The 15,000-nt window shown below is 53.9% G+C and overlaps 1 pseudogene across 1 annotated transcript in view; it reads right to left on the bottom strand.

Moving 5' to 3' along the window:
• The window catches only part of LOC308150858 (testis-expressed protein 2-like), a 32,343-nt pseudogene that overhangs the window by 13,905 nt on the left and 3,438 nt on the right, over nt 1-15,000 (bottom strand). Inside the window, exons 4-7 of the transcript in view lie at nt 11,195-11,515; nt 9,738-9,913; nt 1,658-1,718; nt 1,236-1,405 (exon numbers count right to left, since the gene is read on the bottom strand). The product of the transcript in view is annotated as a testis-expressed protein 2-like (transcript). The remainder of the gene's footprint in view (nt 1-1,235; nt 1,406-1,657; nt 1,719-9,737; nt 9,914-11,194; nt 11,516-15,000) is intronic.

The raw sequence follows: 15,000 nt of genomic DNA, 5'->3' as shown, positions 1-15,000 counted from the left end.
GATGGATGGATGGATGGAGGGAGGGATGGAGGGAGGGAGGGATGGATGGATGGATGGAGGGAGGGAGGGATGGAGGGAGGGAGGGAGGGATGAATGAATGGAGGGATGGATGGATGGATTGAGGGAGGGAGGGAGGGATGGAGGGAGGGAGGGAGGGATGGATGAATGAATGGAGGGATGGATGGATGGATTGAGGGAGGGATGGATGGATGGATGGATGGATGGAGGGAGGGAGGGAGGGAGGGATGGATGATATATATATATGAGCTCTTCTGCTTGTTTTGGTTAAAACTCTCGCTGCTGCATTTTGGACTAATTGCAGCTGGCCAACAGCTTTCTGAGAGAAGACCAGAAAGGAGACTGTGACAATAGTCCAAACGGGTAATAACAAAAGGATGCATTAACACTTCTGCATCAGCTTGCTGGAGAAAATGTTGAACTTTTGCAATATTCCGTAGATGATAAAAAGTATTTTTTATTGATAGATTTGATGTGACGCTCAAAGCTCAAGTCAGAATCTATAATCACACCTATATTCTTAGCTTCATGTTTGCACTTTGAAAGCAAGGTTCCCATGGCATTCAACAATTTGTCTTTTTGTGGTTTTGGTCCAATGACAAGAATCTCAGTTTTGTCCTTATTTAGTTGTAGAAAGTTTTTGGACATCCAAATTGTTATATCTCAGAGACAATTCTCCAGCGAGCTGAGTGCATGTGAATTATCAGGCAATACTGATACATATCTGTACATACAGCTGAGTACATTTACACCATGTTTTCTGTTGATTCCACCTAATGGGATCATGTACAGGGAGAAGAGCAAGGGACCAAGAATACACCCCTGAGGAACCCCACATGTGAAGTCAACATTATCAGAAGTCTCCCAGGACAACAGAGAAATGCCTACCTAGCCAATAACTGATACACCACCAGCATCTATGATAAGTCTGAGATGGTTTACAACCTTTACTAATGCAGTCTCAGTACTGTGGTTAGAACGAAAACCTGATTGAAACTTCTCAAAATGTTTTTGCTAAGAAAATCAGTAAGTTCACTTTGTCAAGGATTTTACTTAGAAATGGAAGGATGGATGGATGGATGGATGGATGGATGGAGGGATGGATGGATGGATGGACGGACGGAGGGATGGATGGATGGATGGATGGATGGATGGATGGATGGATGGATGGATGGATGGATGGATGGAGGGATGGATGGATGGAGGGACAGACTCACCCTGATCTTGCTGAGTTTCTTCTGGATCTTGGTGGCCACCTGGTCAGACCAGTACTTCTCCCGCAGGAAGTCCCAGAAGATCCGACCCACCAGGGCATTGACCCAGTCAGGCTGGCCCTGGCCCTGACCCTGACCCGGGCTTTGAACTTGACCCTGGGCCTGACCCTGGGCTTGACCCGGGCTTTGAACTTGACCCTGACCCGTTTCCTGTCCCTGACCCTGGCTTTGAACTTGACCCTGGTCCTGGTCCTGACCCTGGCCATGACCCTGAACCTGACCCTGACCATGACCCTGACCCTGACCCTGACCCTGACCCTGACCATGACCCTGACCCTGGCCATGACCCTGACCATGACCCTGACCATGACCCTGACCCAGACCCTGACCATGACCCTGACCATGACCCTGACCCTGACCCTGACCTGGATCCCGGTCCTGGGGCTCTGAGGAGCCGCCTCCATCTCCAGCCTCCTCACTGCCCACCTGGGGAGAGGAGAGGAGAGGAGAGAGGAGAGGAGAGGAGAAAAGGGGAGGAGAGAGGAGAGGAGAGGAGAAGAGAGGAGAAGAGAGGAGAGGGGAGGAGAGGAGTGGAGAGGAGAGGAGAGGAGAGGAGAGAGGAGAGGAGAGGAGAGGAGAGGAGAGGAGAGGAGAGGAGAAGAGAAGAGAGGAGAGGAGAGGAGAGGAGAGGAGAGGAGAGGAGAGGAGAGGAGAGGAGAGGAGAGGAGAGGAGAGGAGAGGAGGGGACAATAAGAATAAGATGCCATCTTCTTTGAAGATATTACACAAGCAAGTGTTGTGAATCCCTCATCGGCTCCGCCCCCTCCTGCCTCGTTGGCGCTCGTTGAGCCTCATCAGGCTCAAGTGGAGACAGCTGGGTCCAGCTATCAACTCAGGAGGAGGCAGCCCTATAAGAAGCCCCAGAAACCTTCCTCCGACGCTTGATTATTTTGACCCATGTGGTTAGTAGTTTGGCTCTCCCTGTTGTCTATTCTCGTTCAAGTAGTTTCACTTCAGAGTTTTGTTTGTTTGTTATTTTGCTAACCTTAGTTGTTTTCTTTGTTGATCCTCGCTCCCCAAAGGAACCTGCCTCCCCCCCTGCCTAGACCCCCTGCCTGCCTCTCGACTACGTCTCCTGCCTATGTCCCTGCCTGCCTAACGACCACCCCTCCTGCCTATGCCCCTGCCTGCCTGCCGCCTACTCCTCCTGCCTAACCCCCTGCCTGCCTGCCGCCTACTCCTCCTGCCTAACCCCCCCCCGTCTGCCTGCCTGCCGACTATTCCCCCTCTCTGCTCTGGACTGGTTAGTACACGTACATATATCAACACTTCACTCATCTACATATCTACACCACACTAGTTTTGCACGCTAGACACTCACACCCAGACACATAGAGTACAGTCCCACTCACACCTCATTTACATTATCCAGTTCTCTGGCATCCACACATTCCCCCCACTTAGGCCCCGTTAGAGTAGGTTTATTCTTTTGTCCATCATTTTAATAAATCCTTTTTATTGTTAGTTTGCCTCTTGTGTCCGTCTGTTCTGGGGTTCTGCCACACTTGACTCTTTTGCTAGTGCTACCATAACAGAATAATCAAGCCCTCATGAGTCAAGGCAGCACCTCGGGGCAGACGCCCGCAGTTAAGCCCAACCCTGTTTCCCATTCAGTTGACGAGCTTGTTTCCGCCCACGCGGCCGAGCTCGCGTCCCTCCAGGCGGAGTTGAGTAAGGCTTTCCCCTCCGTTCAGGGTAACATCGCTGAGCTCCAGAAGTCGTCCACCTCCGCCTCAGCTGCTCTCGCCTCCCTTGCTGTCCAGATGGGCACTCTTGCCTCTGCGGTGGCTTCCATCCAGCTGAGGCTGAACACGCTCCCTGGAGGAGCTGCAGTCCCTGCTCCCCCTGCTGATTCACCGGGGGTTCCAGCCCCCCCAGGGCGAGCTCCCGCCCAACCCGAGCCCAACCTGGTTACCCCTCGACCCTTTGGAGGGAACTTTGATCTGGGCAGAGGGTTCCTGACCCAGTGTGAACTTTTTTTTGCTTTCCAACCGTCCAAGTATGGGTCAGAAGAGGCTAAAGTAGCCTTCGTTATGTCCCTCCTGGTGGACAAGGCTCTAGACTGGGCCATAGCCGTGGTGGGCAGAGACCCACATCTTGCCCAGGACTACGAGGCGTTCCGCCGGGAGTTTTCCTTTTTGTTTGACCACCCCTCTGACGGCGCGGACGCCGCCTCCAGGATGCTGGAACTCCGGCAAGGCTCCAGGACCGTCGCGGACTACACCCTAGAGTTCCGGATCCTCGCCGCCGACAGCGGGTGGGGAGACATAGCGCTCCTTTGCGCCTACCGGCGGGGTCTGAGTGAGGCGGTGAAGGACCTTATCGTCCGGGACCGCCCAGGCTCCCTTCAAGAACTGGTCACCTTGTCCCTACAAATGGATGAGCGCCTGCGGGAGCGCCGCCAGGAGCGCAGCCAACGCGCCGTGGGGCCCCCTCACTCGGTCCCCAGCCGCACGTCCTCTCTCCCCCGTTTTGCGGCCGCCCACTCGGCCCTGCCCCCTCGGGTTCCCATGCTCTCCCCAGCCCCGTCCACCTCTGAGTCAGCGGAGGAGCCCATGCAGGTCGGCCGGTCCCGCCTCTCTCAGGAAGAGAGAGAGCAGAGAATGCGGGGCGGGCTGTGCCTGTATTGCGGAAGACCCGGACACGTCCTCCGAACCTGCCCGGCGCGGCCAAAAGACCCGGCTCGCTAAAGGAGGGGTTTTTGGTGAGCCGTGCCTCGATCCCCCAACCCATCAAGAACCACAACCGGCTGTTCCCAGCCACCCTCTCCTGGGGTGAGGAGTCCATTTCTGCCGGCGCCCTCATTGACTCCGGGGCCGACGAGTGCTTGATGGACATCACCCTCGCTCGTCAGGCCGGCATCCCGCTCGTTCCCCTCGACCATGCCTTGTTCCCCCAAGCCATCGATGGGAGGCCCTTAGGTAGGATCACGCATAGCACTGAATCCCTCACCCTCACCATGTCCGGTAATCACGTCGAGACGGCACGTTTTCTTGTCCTCCACGCCCCCACTGCACCCCTAGTATTAGGTAGGCCGTGGTTGGAGAGACACGATCCCCACATCTCCTGGACCACTGGACGGATTTTGGGCTGGAGCATCCCCTGTCATGCCAACTGCCTACGCTCCGCCCTCTCTCCGTCCAGCGGTCCCAGGCCCTTAGTCTCTCCCCCGGACCTCACTGGTGTCCCCTCTACGTATCTTGACCTGGCCATGGTGTTTAGTAAGGACCGCGCCCTTTCACTTCCTCCTCACCGGCCGTATGATTGTCCCATCAACCTCCTTCCCGGGGCAGCCCTTCCGAAGGGTCGTCTCTACAACCTCTCGGTCCCGGAGAAGGAGGCAATGCGCAATTATATAGCCGAGTCCCTAGCCTCGGGTGTAATTCGACCATCGTCTTCCCCCCTCGCGGCGGGCTTCTTCTTTGTGGCGAAGAAGGATGGTGGCCTGAGGCCCTGTATAGATTTTCGTAGTTTAAACACCATCACTGTTAAGAATAAATACCCACTCCCCCTTATGAGTTCCACTTTCGAGCCACTCACTCACGCCCGGGTGTTCACTAAACTTGACCTCCGCAACGCCTACCATCTGGTTAGGGTCAAGGAGGGGGACGAGTGGAAGACCGGGTTCAACACCCACCTCGGTCACTTCGAGTACCTGGTCATGCCCTTTGGCCTGTCCAATGCCCCCGGAGTCTTCCAGGAGCTGGTCAATGACGTGCTGAGGGACATGATAAATGTTTTCGTGGTTGTTTACCTGGATGATATCCTGATCTTTTCCCCGACCATGGAGGAACACCACCAACACGTGCGCCTGGTCCTACAACGGCTCCTGGAGAATCGTCTCTTCGTCAAGGCGGAGAAATGCGTCTTCCACTCCTCCTCTGTGACGTACCTGGGTAACGTCGTGGAAGAAGGGCAAATGCGCGCCGACCCGGCTAAGATTAAAGCGGTGGCAGAGTGGCCACGACCCACCGACCGAACACAACTCCGGCGCTTCCTCAGGTTCGCCGGGTTTACCCGGCGGTTCATCAAGGGGTTTAGCCAGGTGGCGGCCCCTCTCACTGCTTGTACCTCCACTGTTCGCCCGTTCTCTTGGACCCCTGAGGCTGAGGCGGCCTTCTCCACCCTGAAGGGCCTCTTTACGACCGCGCCGGTGTTGGCCCACCCGGATCCAGCCAGGCAGTTCATCGTGGAGGTAGACGCTTCAGACACGGGCGTCGGGGCCGTTCTCACCCAGCGGTCGGAGGAGGACCAGAAGGTCCACCCGTGTGCCTACTACTCTCGCCGGTTTGACCCTGCCGAGAGGAACTACGATGTGGGCAACAAGGAGTTGCTGGCCATCCACGCTGCCCTCGGAGAGTGGAGGCACTGGCTGGAGGGGGCTAAGCTGCCGTTCCTTGTGTGGTCTGACCACAAGAACTTGACCTATATGAGGACGGCAAAAAGGCTTAACCCTAGACAGGCACGCTGGGCCCTGTTCTTCAGCCGATTCGACTTCACCCTCACCTACCGCCCGGGGTCAAAGAACGTCAGGGCGGACGCCCTCTCCCGGCTGTTCCCGGGGGAGTCCCCGGATATGCCGGTGACCCAAGACACCATCCTCCCCCCTACCCGGGTGGTAGGTGTCGTCACCTGGGCCATCGAGTCGGTGGTCAGACAGGCCCAGCGTGCCGAGCCGGACCCAGGTACCGGACCCCGGCACAGACTTTTTGTTCCCTCCACTGTCCGGCCGCAAGTGCTAGAGTGGGGGCACTCTAGTCACTTTGCCTGCCACCCTGGCTCCCACCGGACAGCGGAGTTTATCAGCCGACGTTTTTGGTGGCCCACACTCCGGGGGGACGTTAAGGAGTTTGTGGGTGCCTGCACCATCTGCTCCCGGAGTAAGGCCTCCCATCGTCCTCCTTCGGGCCTCCTATGTCCCCTCCCTATCCCCGGTCGTCCTTGGTCCCACATCGCTTTAGACTTCGTTACGGGGCTCCCCTTATCCAAGGGTAAGGACACCATCCTAACCATTGTGGACAGGTTTTCCAAGGCTGTCCACTTTGTCGCCCTTCCCAAGCTCCCCTCCGCGGCCGAGACTGCTGACCTCCTCACGCTCCATGTGGTGAGGCTTCACGGCATTCCCCACAACATTGTGTCCGACCGGGGCCCCCAGTTCATCTCCAAGGTGTGGCAGGCCTTCTGTAAGGGAATTGGGGCCTCGGTCAGCCTCACCTCTGGATACCATCCGCAGTCCAACGGACAGGCCGAGCGGACCAACCAGGCCCTGGAGGCAGCCCTGCGTTGTGTCACCACCAGCAACCCCGCCTCCTGGGCCAAGTACCTACCATGGGTGGAGTATGCCATCAACACCATGGAGAGCTCCGCCACGGGTATGTCCCCTTTTGAATGCTCCTTGGGCTATCAACCTCCTCTCTTTCCCCAACAGGAGCTGGAGGTGGCAGTCCCGTCCACCAGGGTCCACCTCCGCCGGTGTCGGCGCATCTGGAGGACCACCCGGACCGCTCTGCTGCGGGCCACTGAGTGGTCCCGTCGCTGTGCCGACCGGCGGAGGGTGCCAGCCCCGGCCTATCGTCCCGGCCAGAAGGTCTGGTTGTTGGCCCGGGACCTGCCCCTCCAGACCGCCCAGACCTCCTCCCGTAAGCTAAATCCCCGTTATGTTGGGCCCTACACTATTGACCGGATTATTAACCCTGCAGCGGTTCGATTAAACCTTCCCCCTGCTCTCAAGGTCCACCCAGTATTTCACGTGTCCCTCCTCAAGCCTGTTTCCACTAGCCCCCTGTCCCCCCCCGTTCCAGCCCCCCCACCTCCCCGGGTCCTGAAGGATGGCGACCAGGTGTGGACGGTTGACCGCCTACTGGCTGTCCGCCGTAGGGGACGGGGGTTCCAGTATCTGGTGGACTGGGTGGGTTACGGCCCCGAAGACCGGAGCTGGGTGCCCCCATCCTACCTCGCCGACCCCACACTCCTGGAGGATTTCTATCAGGCCCACCCGGACGCTCCAGGACGGTCGTCAGGTGCCTCCCCTAAGGGGGGGGGGTACTGTTGTGAATCCCTCATCGGCTCCGCCCCCTCCTGCCTCGTTGGCGCTCGTTGAGCCTCATCAGGCTCAAGTGGAGACAGCTGGGTCCAGCTATCAACTCAGGAGGAGGCAGCCCTATAAGAAGCCCCAGAAACCTTCCTCCGACGCTTGATTATTTTGACCCATGTGGTTAGTAGTTTGGCTCTCCCTGTTGTCTATTCTCGTTCAAGTAGTTTCACTTCAGAGTTTTGTTTGTTTGTTATTTTGCTAACCTTAGTTGTTTTCTTTGTTGATCCTCGCTCCCCAAAGGAACCTGCCTCCCCCCCTGCCTAGACCCCCTGCCTGCCTCTCGACTACGTCTCCTGCCTATGTCCCTGCCTGCCTAACGACCACCCCTCCTGCCTATGCCCCTGCCTGCCTGCCGCCTACTCCTCCTGCCTAACCCCCTGCCTGCCTGCCGCCTACTCCTCCTGCCTAACCCCCCCCCCGTCTGCCTGCCTGCCGACTATTCCCCCTCTCTGCTCTGGACTGGTTAGTACACGTACATATATCAACACTTCACTCATCTACATATCTACACCACACTAGTTTTGCACGCTAGACACTCACACCCAGACACATAGAGTACAGTCCCACTCACACCTCATTTACATTATCCAGTTCTCTGGCATCCACACATTCCCCCCACTTAGGCCCCGTTAGAGTAGGTTTATTCTTTTGTCCATCATTTTAATAAATCCTTTTTATTGTTAGTTTGCCTCTTGTGTCCGTCTGTTCTGGGGTTCTGCCACACTTGACTCTTTTGCTAGTGCTACCATAACAGCAAGATCTGTATTTTCTTTTAAATCTCTTCTTAAAACTCTTTTACTAGACTAGCCTTTTGCTACCCTTAGGGGGGTAGTGGTGGTCTAGTGGATAGTGAGTTGGACTTGGGATCGGAAGGTTGTGAGTTCAAATCCCGCCTGAAGCCACACCACTACTAGTGTGCCCTTGGGTAAGGCACTTAGCCCTCAGTTACTCCAGGGGGAATGTCCCTGTAATTCGTAATTGTAAGTCGCTTTGGATAAAAGCGTCTGCTAAATGGCAAAATAAAATAAAATAAAATTAATGTTTTGTATTTGACTGTTTATACTTTTATGTGTTTTTATTTGCATAACTGTTTTATCTGCACATAGTGACACGGTCTGGTGAAAAAGTTATTATTACTTACTTTACTTATTTTACTTTATTCTATTATTGTTGATTTTGTACCTTGCTGCAATGTCAATGTTGAAGAACCTGGGCCAAAGAATTTTACTCTTGTGTACCTGACTGTACATTGGATGTAACAAAAGCGATTCTGATTCTAATTCTCATCAACATGCTAAAAACACATAACTAGATGATCACACAGTCCTTTAGGCTTTCGAACACGTCCTAAAACGTACGTTCGTTTAGAATCAGACAGTTTGCTTCAGCCTGCCTCTGGTCACCCTGAGGGAGCCGCCAGAGGAGGAGCCCAGCAGTCTTACATGGTCAATGGACTTATTCTTATTCCAAAGCCGCCCAGTCTTACTGTCCACCTGACAGCTCAGCCTGGCAGCGTTCTGCTGAGTCAGCCTCCTGGCTGAGCACTGTGACTGACGTAAGGCCAGATTCTAATCTATAGGAGTGATGCTAACCGTTAGCATGTTAGCTGAGTCAGCCTCCTGGCTGATCACTGTGACTGACGTAAGGCCAGATTCTAATCTATAGGAGTGATGCTAACCGTTAGCATGTTAGCTGAGTCAGCCTCCTGGCTGAGCACTGTGACTGACGTAAGGCCAGATTCTAATCTATAGGAGTGATGCTAACCGTTAGCATGTTAGCGTCAGGAGGGGTCAGGAGGGCTTCTGGGAGTGTGTCAGGCTAACTAGTTAAAACTAGTTTTTTTTTATAGACTAGCGACCTTTCACTGATGCTGCCCTTATTCTTTTGAATGTTTTGTGTTTTACTGGTTCTACTTGTATTAGAGTTTTTATTTACATATTCTATCTGTTTTATCTGTACATTTGTGAAGCACTTTGCAAACATTGTTTTTGTGCTATACAAATAAAATGTATTTAAATGATTATAATAATAATAATATAATAATAATAATAATATTATTATAAGCGCACTGTTGTGTAAATGCAAGCACAGAAAAGGACATCTATCTGCCTGTCTGTCTGTCTGTCTGCCTATCTGCCTGTCTGTCTGTCTGTCTGTCTGTCTGCCTGCCTGCCTGTCTGTCTGTCTGTCTGTCTGTCTGTCTGTGTCTGCCTGTCTGTCTGTCTGTCTGTCTGTCTGTGTCTGTCTGTCTGTCTGTCTCTGTCTGTCTGTCTGTCTGTCTGTCTCTGTCTGTCTGTCTGTCTGTCTGTCTGTCTGTCTGTCCGTCTGTCTGTGGAGGAGGTGGGTCTCACCCTCTGCTGGGCTATGGGGCTTCCCTGGTCGCTGATGCAGGGGCTGGGGGCGGGGCCGCTTCCCCCCGAGCCAATCAGGCGGCTCATGTAGGAGCCGTAGTCCAATAGCAGCCTCTCCCTCACACCCCCTGCCAGGTCTGGCAGGTCCTCCACACTCCCCCTGCTGGAGCCCCCCTCTGGAGGGGGAGGGAGAGGGGGGGAGGGAGAGGGAGGGATAGAGAGAGGGATAGAGGGATAGAGAGAGGGATAGAGGGGTAGAGAGAGGGATAGAGGGAGGAGAGATAGGGAAGACAGGGGAGAGAAAGGGAGAGGAATAGATAGAGAGAGAGAGAAAGGAGGAGCGATAGGGTGAGACAGGGGAGAGAGAGAAAGAAAGAGAGAGGGATAAAGAGAGGGATAGAAAGAGAGAGACAGAGAGAGAGAGAAAGAACAGAAGTCAGGTGGTAAGTGGCTGGTTGAACTAGCCTGACCGTGAACAACACGTACACCAATACGTTTGGTCTGTTAGTCCCTACAGCTGGAGGCCTCCAGGCCTCTAGGGGGCAGCACTACAGTACTACAGGCCTCCAGGCCTCTAGGGGGCAGCACTACAGTACTACAGGCCTCCAGGCCTCTAGGGGGCAGCACTACAGGCCTCTAGGGGGCAGCACTACAGCACTACAGGCCTCCAGGCCTCTAGGGGGCAGCACTACAGTACTACAGGCCTCCAGGCCTCTAGGGGGCAGCACTACAGGCCTCTAGGGGGCAGCACTACAGCACTACAGGCCTCCAGGCCTCTAGGGGGCAGCACTACAGTACTACAGGCCTCCAGGCCTCTAGGGGGCAGCACTACAGCATTACAGGCCTCCAGGCCTCTAGGGGGCAGCACTACAGGCCTCCAGGCCTCTAGGGGGCAGCACTACAGTACTACAGGCCTCCAGGCCTCTACGGGGCAGCACTACAGCACTACAGGCCTCCAGGCCTCTAGGGGGCAGCACTACAGGCCTCTAGGGGGCAGCACTACAGTACTACAGGCCTCCAGACTTCTAGGGGGCAGCACTACAGCATTACAGGCCTCCAGGCCTCTAGGGGGCAGCACTACGGGCCTCCAGGCCTCTAGGGGGCAGCACTACAGGCCTCCAGGCCTCTAGGGGGCAGCATTGCAGCACTACAGGCCTCCAGGCCTCTAGGGGGCAGCACTACAGCACTACAGGCTTCCAGGCCTCTAGGGGGCAGCACTACAGGCCTCCAGGTCTCTAGGGGGCAGCATTGCAGCACTACAGGCCTCCAGGCCTCTAGGGGGCAGCACTGCAGGCCTCCAGGCCTCTAGGGGGCAGCACTACAGGCCTCTAGGGGGCAGCATTGCAGCACTACAGGCCTCCAGGCCTCTAGGGGGCAGCACTGCAGGCCTCCAGGCCTCTAGGGGGCAGCACTACAGGCCTCCAGGCCTCTAGGGGGCAGCACTGCAGCACTCTCACCTGACCGCTCCGTCTCCCCGTCTCTGCTGACGCTGCTGCTCCCGGCCTCCGCCCTGGACGCCAACAGGAAGCGCTGGAACCACTCCTCCTTCTCTCTTCCTGTGCGGCCGAAGAGGTAGAGTGTGACAGGGAGGTCGTCTGCTTGTCTGCGGTCTTCTCCTCCGTTTCCTCCTCCTCCTCCTCCCCCTCCTCCTCCTCTCCTCCCCCCTCCTCCATCCCTCCCTCGCTCCCTCCCTCCTCCCCGTCCGCCAGGGTGATGCAGATGGGGTATTTCTTGTTCCACGTCCTCTTCCTGGCCAGGGCGCTAGGCAACAGAGACACCTAGACAACAACAAAACAATGAGATGCATTTTGAATTTAATCGTCTTTTATTTATGTTTAACTTCTGTTATTGCTCATTTTAGACTAGCCGAAAATAACGTAACGTTTGGTTGAATTTTTACTATTAATATTATATTAGTGTTGTCAATCGATTAACACTTTTCATCAAGTTAATCCGAATAATAGGCTGCGATTAATCATGATTAATCACAAGTTTAAAATACTAGTATTTACTTGTATTGGGGGGGAGATAAAACAAAAACATTTGGTGTTGGAACAACAGAAATGCATGACAAACTGGTTACAGGAATCAGAGTTTTTGTTTTACTTTATTATAACATCTCAGCTTAGTTTTGATGATGTCTGAATAAGACAGAATCTCTTTAACTTAATTCGCAGTAAAAAAAAGACTCAGGGAGTGCTTGGCTTTGCCAACAGCGTCCATAATGATTTGCAGACTTAATTAGCAGACGACCACACAAAGTAACGTCTGCTAAAAAGAGAATGTAAACAACTTGCCAGTAAATTGTTTGCAAAGTAGCATCTCACCCAGATGAATGCTACAGTGAGTAGGCCTGTTTGAGACACTGAAGGCCGTAGTGTCTCTGAAGAGAACGTTTTCACACTCTATTTAGTTTAATATGATTACTTGAAACAGTGTGATCTTGTATGTGACATTACTATCCCCAGCACTGTGTCTCCTGAGACACCTGCTTTTCCCCTATACTGTGTCTCCTAAGACACCTGCTTTTCCCCTATACTGTGCCTCCTAAGACTTCTACTGCCCTCCTTGTACTGTCTCTCCAGTGCCCCCCCTGTACTGTCTCTCCAGTGTCTATTAATAAAGTCTCCTATTAAGAGTTAGATTACTCTTCCTGCTACAACTGGAGAATTGATGATTCACTTGCTTAGTCAAACGTATTGATTGTAAGTCGCTTTGGAATAAGACGTCTGCTAAATGAAAACATGTAAATGTAAATATGTGACATGACTTCAGTCAACCAAGTCGACTTTTCCTTTAACCAGAAGTTCAGACACACTAGTATGTTTTTAACCAGTAGTTCAGACACACTAGTTTGTTTTAACAGTCTTAACAACCCGCAGTTTGCAGGTATGAAATGTTCACAGTTGTATTTCAATATTGCACTTATGTTTACAATCTAGTAGCTGCCATCAAATTGTCTAGATTTTCCAGGGCCTAGAACCTAGGTCTTTGCTGTGTTCAGGGCCTGAATGGCCCTAGGGTAGAAGCTGAGATTCAGTCTATTTGTCCTTAGCGAACATGGTCCTGAACCGCCTGCCTGAGCGCAGCCGAACAAAGTGTTCGTTCCAGGGTGGGATGGGTCCCCTGGAGATCTTGGAGGCCTTCCTGAGGCAGCGTGTGTTGTACAGCTCTTCAGAGAGGGAGGGGGGCACCGATGATCTTCTGGGCCGATCTCACGACTCTCTGTAGCGCTTTCCTCTCTCTGCGGCTGTGCAGCTGGAGAACCACACGCAGATGCAGTAGGTGAGGATGCTCTCCACTGTGCAGCGGTAGAAGGTCACAAGCAGCTCCTGTCTGAGGTGGTATTTCCTGAGGACTCTCAGGAAGTAGAGCCGCTGTTGTCCTTCTTGATGATGGCTGCTGTGTTGGTCCTCCAGGACAGGTCCCTCCTGTATGTGCACCCCCAGGAATCGGAGAGTTGAGACTCTCCACGCTCCCTCCATCGACGAGCAGGGGCTGGACCTCAGATTATTTTCTCCTGAAGTCCACGATGATTTCCTGGGTCTTTGACTGGTTCAGCAGCAGGTTGTTAACCTTGCACAGCTTGCCCAGCTGCTCCACCTCATCACTGTACGCCGCCTCGTCCCCCCCGAGATGCAGCCCACCACGGTGGTGTCGTCTGCAAACTTTATGATGGAGTTGCTGGGGTGGGACGGGGGTGAAGTCGTAGGTGTAGAGGTTGTAGAGGATGGGCTTAGCACGCAGCCCTGGGGGGACCCAGTGCTGAGTCTGAGGGCTGTGGAGGTGTGGGAGCCCACACCGCACCCTCCTGGGACGGTCAGACAGGAAGTCCTTGATCCATGCACAGATAGAGTGTGATAGTCCCAGGTCTAGTAATTTGGTCACTAGCCTGTCTGGAAGGATAGTGTTGAAAGCAGAGCTGAAGTCCACAAAGAGCAGTTCTGCGTAGCTGTTCCCCCTCTCCAGGTGGGATAGAGTGGAGTGGAGAGTCGTCGCGATGGCGTCCTCTGTGGACCTGTGGGGCTCTGTAGGCGAACTGGTATGGATCCAGGTTGGGCGGGAGGCGTGTGACTATGTGGGCCCGGACCAGTTTCTCGAAGCACTTCATGATGATTGGTGTGAGTGCCACCGGGCGGTAGTCGTTTAGGCAGCTCACCGTTGCTTTTCTTCGGGACTGGGATGATTGTTGAGGTTTTCAGGCAGGGTGGGATGGTGGCCTGGGACAGGGACTGGTTGAAGATGTTGGTGAAAACCCCGGCCAGCTGGTCGGCGCAGTCCCTCAGCACCCGTCCCAGGAAGCCGTCCGGCCCTGAGGCTTTTCTGGGTGTATTGGACGTTTTATTGAGGATTTCAAGAGGTGTGATGTTGTGATGTTGACACCGCCGTGTTGTCAAGCTAAGCAGTCAGAACTGCACTTAACTGCCAAACTGACTGCACAGATACACACTGCACCCGCCTGTTCTTGCCTGAATTGAAGTCTGTTGAACCTGAGCCGTGTCGTAAGTAACTGCTCCACCTCAAAGCCGTGTCGTAAGTAACTGCTCCACCTCAAGCCGTGTCGTAAGTAACTGCTCCACCTCAAAGCCCTATGTAAGTAACTGCTCCACCTCAAAGCCCTGTCGTAAGTAACTGCTCACCTCAAAGCCCTATGGTAAGTAACTGCTCCACCTCAAAGCCCCTATGGTAAGTACTGCTCAACCTCAAAGCCGTGTCGTAAGTACTGCTCCACCTCAAAGCCCTATGGTAAGTAACTGTTCCACCTCAAAGCCGTGTCGTAAGTAACTGCTCCCCGTAAGTAACTGCTCCACCTCAAAGCCCTATCGTAAGTAACTGCTCCACCTCAAAGCCCGTGTAAGTAACTGCTCCACCTCAAAGCCCTATGGTAAGTAACTGCTCCACCTCAAAGCCCTATGGTAAGTAACTGCTCCACCTCAAAGCCCTATCGTAAGTAACTGCTCCACCCTCAAAGCCCCGTCGTAAGTAACTGCTCCACCTCAAAGCCCCGTCGTAAGTAACTGCTCCACCTCAAAGCCCTGTCGTAAGTAACTGCCCCACCTCAAAGCCCTGTCGTAAGTAACTGCTCCACCTCAAAGCCGTGTCGTAAGTAACTGCTCCACCTCAAAGCCCTAGTCGTAAGTAACTGCTCCACCTCAAAGCCCTATGGTAAGTAACTGCTCCACCTCAAAGCCCTATGGTAAGTAACTGCTCCACCTCAAAGCCCTATGGTAAGTAACTGCTCCACCTCAAAGCCCTGTCGTAA

The sequence above is a fragment of the Nansenia antarctica genome (assembly GCF_963989245.1).
Source record: "Nansenia antarctica genome assembly, chromosome: 2".
Lineage (NCBI taxonomy): Eukaryota > Metazoa > Chordata > Actinopteri > Argentiniformes > Microstomatidae > Nansenia > Nansenia antarctica.
This window is presented reverse-complemented; position numbering and strand designations above follow the sequence as displayed.